Raw genomic sequence first — 5,000 nt, 5'->3', positions numbered from 1 at the left:
CACGCCCGATATTGGTACGATCCAGGAAGTGAATTGGCTGCAGTGGGTGAGGGAGGCTCACCATTTTGCTCTTGTTATTTTGTTTTGTTAAATACAGTTTTTGTTTGTTATTCGAGTCCTTTTTTTTTCATTTCTACACTTCCCAGCAGCCTAGGCTGTCTGGGGAGTTTGTTTGGTTTTTTATTTATTTATTTACAAAATGGATGGATTACACGATAAAGACATGGATATGGCAGGAGGATCAAGACGGATTGGAGACCCTAGCATGGACAAAGGATTACGAGAAAGAAAAGACAAAGACAGAACAGAAAGGATGAGGATTTATACAAAGGAAGCAACTATAACGGTGGATTTAGCAGAGGTGCCGGATGGAAAAGCAGAGGATATTATTAAAGTTTTAACGGAGCAGGTGGGACTTGATCAAATATTGGCAGTACGCCCCAAAAAGAATAAAGAATATGAAGTGACTTTAGCTACAGAAGAAACATGTGATGAACTATTAAATGGATTGGAAATTAAAGGAAAGATTTGTGAAGTCAAGAAACTAAAAGACAGAGTTTTTGTGGTTTCAATAATGCATCTGCCGGCCTACCTAGATGACACCATTATTGTGGAAAAGCTGGAAGGATGGGGAGTAATCCCCATCTCGCAAATCAGAAGGAGAGTCTACCCGGGCACAGAAATCGAAGATGGAACACGCTTCGTAAAAGTAAAATTTCCTAAAGAAGTGGCCTCGCTACCTTATAGTGCACGGTTTGAGACAGCGGAAGGAACGCAGTACTTCAGGATTATTCACAGCAGGCAGGTTAAAACCTGTCGGCTGTGTTTGAGTCCGGAGCACATCATCAAAGACTGTCCAAACTTTACGTGTTTCAAATGCGAAGAACAGGGCCATTTCGCGAGGGATTGCAAAGCTGTCAAGTGCCCGGAATGTTTTAAAGTTTTAAATAAGTGTGAATGCTGGATGGAAGGAGGAGAAGAGGAGACACAACAGGAACAAGAGGAGGCGAGGCAGATGCAGAATGAAACTAATGAGATTGAATCAAGTGAGTCAGAAGAACAGCAGAATGAAGAAGTGGAAGGAGAAGAGATCGAGGAAGAAACTGAAGGGGTCAGTGAACAGGAGATTGGAGGTGAGGAGGAGGAGGAGGAGGAAGAAGAAGAGGAGGAGGAGATGGAACACGAGAGACGGACACAAATGGACACATCAATAAAGACAACGGAACAGTGGAACAGAAGGGGATATGAAAGGAGTAAAAGGTTGAAAAAAGAAAGAGAAAAAGAAAAAGAAAACGGACAAGAGGGCAAAAGAAAGGACAAGGAATTAGGTGGAGTGGCAAGAAGAAGAATGCAAAAGGTAACACCTAATCTAGAAAATGCCAAAAGATTTATAAGAAAAGAAACAATCAAATGTATGAACAGGTTTGAGGTTTTAAAATGTATCGAAGAAGAAGAAGAAGCAGAAGAAGAAAATATGTAAAATGATGTCTTTTAAACTCTTAGTAATTTTATTTATGGTTTTGAATATGGTGATTTTAAATGCAAGAGGTCTACTAAATAGGGAAAAATTTGAAAGAGTAAAAGAGTTATGTAAAGAAGATGTTATTGTATTACAGGAAACTAATTGGAAAGATGAAATTATGGAAGATTTAAAAAAGAGGTGGGGTGGTGAAATATATTTTAATAATGGGGATGGAAGAATGGGGAGAGGAGTTGCTATTTTAGTAAGAAAAGAAAAGGATATTGAGGTTAAAGAAATATATGATGATGGAAAAGGAAAATGTATTGCCGTTGAAATAAGATATGAAGATAGAGAATTTATTTTGATTAATGTTCATGCACCTAATGAAGAAAAAGAAAAGAAGAACTATTTTAGTGCTTTAAGAGACTTAATGGAAAGTTGGGAGACCGTAATGATGGTGGGAGATTTTAATACAGTTTTCAATAAAAGAGATATGGCAGATGGAATGGTTTTTAAAACAGATATGGGGAGAAAAGAACTTAAAATGCTGATGGAAGAAAAAAACTTAATTGATGTGTGGAGAGAGAGACATGAAAGAAAAAGAGAATTTTCTAGAAAACAACTAGTTAGCAATTTCTTATGTCAAACAAGAATTGATCATGTTTTAAGCACAAGAAGTTTAGAATATTTTATTGAGGATATTTTGTATAAAGAAAACTCTTTAAGTGATCATAAGATGATTTTAATGAAGATGGATTTTAAAAAAGAGGATAAAGGGCCTGGAGTTTGGATTTTAAATACAGAGATTTTAAAGAGTGAAAGTTATAAATTAGGGATCGAAAAATTAATAGAAGAAGAAAGAAATGATGGGATGTACCTAGAAGATAAAAGAATATGGTGGGAAAATGTAAAATACGAAATAAAGAAATACTCAATAAAATACAGCAAATTGGTTCAGAGAGTTAAAAAAGCTAAAGAAAAAGATATAAGGAAAACATTAAAAGAAGAGTTAAACAAGAGAGAAGTAAATATACAAAACGTAATAGTTATGGAAGAAAATCTAAAGAAAATAGAGGAGAGTAAATGTAAAGGAGCAAGTTTGAGAAGTAAAGCAAAATACATGGTTGAAGGGGAGAAATGTACAAGATTTTTCTTTAACTTAGAAAAAAGTAAAGGAAGAGCAGAAATGATAAAAGAAATAAAGGGCAAAGATGGAGAACTAGTACAAGAAACGAAAGGAATTTTGAAGGAAGTAAAAAATTATTATGAAGAACTTTTTAAAACGAAGGGGTTAGATGAAGAGGAGAAAAATATACTGTTACAGCAAATATCAACGAGAGTAGAAATTAAGGACAAAGCAGAATGTGATAAAGGAATAGGACAGGAAGAAATAATACAGGCAATAGATCTTTTGAAAACAAAGAAAAGCCCAGGTATAGATGGGATAGGAAATGAGTTTTATAAGGTTTTTAAGGAGGAAATTAGTCTGATTTTAATGGATGTATATGAGGAGATTTTTAAGAAGGAAGGTCTAAATCAGAAGATGAGTTTAGGGCTGATGAAGCTAATATACAAAAGAAAGGGAGATAAAGCACTTTTAAAAAATTTTAGACCTATAACCATGTTAAACACGGATTTTAAGATTTTAGCAAAGGTTTTAGCAAATAGATTAAAGAATGTACTACCTAGCATAATAGAAACAAATCAGGCATATGGAGTAAAGGGACGAGACATAGCAGAAACAACAAGCAGTATAAGAGATATAATAAGTTACATGAATGGAGAAAAAAAGGATGGTTATGTCATTAGCTTAGACTTCGAAAAAGCCTTTGACAGAGTAGAACATGTTTTTTATTTTCAGTTTTAGAGAAATTTGGGTTTGGGGAACATTTTATTAAATGGATAAGAATTTTATATAGGGATACAATAACAAAAGTGAAATGCAATGGATTTTTAACAGAACCGTTTGCTATTTCAAGGTCAATAAGACAAGGGTGCCCATTATCAGCTCAATTATATTCGCTGGTAGCGGAACCTTTAGGGTTGATAATCAAAAAGGAAAATAAAATAAAAGGAATAGAGATGAATGAAGGGAAAGAAATACAAAATATATATCAATATGCAGATGATACAACAATAGTAGTTAAAAATGAACTAAGTGTTAAACATGTCATGGAAAAAGTTGAATGGTACTGCCAAGGTTCTGGAGCAAAAATAAATGAGGAAAAAACAGTTTACATGAGATTTGGGAAGGTACCGGTTTTAACAGGGTGTTTTAACTTTACCCAAGTACAAGAAATTAGGATTTTAGGAGTGGTTTTAGGGAAAAATGAAAAAAGCATACGAGATATTATGTGGGAAGAGGTAGTAGAAGGAATGGAGAGGAGGTTAATATTCTGGAAAAACAGATTTTTAAATTTAAAGGGAAAGATTTTAATTGTAAATGTGTTGATGCTGTCTAAGATGTGGTATGTTTTATATGTGAATTCAATGCCTTTATGGGTAAGACAAAGATTGAAAACATGTATTTTAGAATTTTTATGGGAGAAAAAACCCCCAAGAATAGCTTATAATACTTTGATTGGACCGGCAGAAGAAGGAGGGATGGGTTTAGTAGATTTAGAACAAAAAATGAACAGTATGAGAGTTAAAGTGGTAAAGAAGTATTTGGATGAGGAAAATAAAGGGGATTGGAAAACTATAATGGAATTTTATTTAAACAAATGTGGGAATTTGAATTTGGGGGATAACATTTTATGGATGAAGTTAAAAAAGTGGATGATACAGGGGATACCAGATTTTTATAAAGAAGTTTTAAGTGCTTGGGGACTTTTTCTAACAGATGTGAATTTTAAACCATATGGAAGAGATAGCATTTTAAATCAACCACTGTTTTTAAACAAAAACATTGTAATACAAGAAAAGGAAATTTATTTTAAGAAATGGGTGGAGGTGGGAATTGTAAAAATAAGAGATATTCTATATGAATTCAAGGAGGGATTTTTACCCATGCAAGTGATTGTTGATGCGTTGGAGGAAGCGAAAGAGGAATATAATGTAAACACTATAAAGAAACAATACGAAGAAGTAAAAAATGCAATACCCGAAGATTGGTTGAATGTTATTCAAAGGGATGAGAAAAGCGAGAATAAAATAGAGGTGTTCTTAAAATTGCAAGAAAAGTTTGTAGATTTTAAGTCATGTAATGTTAAAAGGTTTTATCATTATTTTAGAAATTCAGTTTTTAAAAAGCCATTAGCAAATCAACTCTGGCTGAGGCATTTTAAAGAGATTGAAGAAAAGGAAATATGGAAAAACATGAAATGGATATTTATGGACACTGATTTAGAATGTTTGGACTTTTTTATAAGACATAACGTGATTTTCACGGGAATGCGCTTATGCAAAATTGGGAGAGAACAAGATGCGAAATGTAAAGTTTGCAACAAAGAAGATGAAGGTATTTTACACTTGTTTTTATACTGTGAAAAACTGAATCAATTTTTCATTGCCATGAAGGAGATAGTGAATAATTTAA

Source organism: Siphateles boraxobius, unplaced genomic scaffold (assembly GCF_051911475.1).
Source record: "Siphateles boraxobius isolate OS27281-9 unplaced genomic scaffold, OSU_SipBor_1 307, whole genome shotgun sequence".
NCBI lineage: Eukaryota > Metazoa > Chordata > Actinopteri > Cypriniformes > Leuciscidae > Siphateles > Siphateles boraxobius.
Note: the sequence above shows the minus strand (reverse complement) of the source record.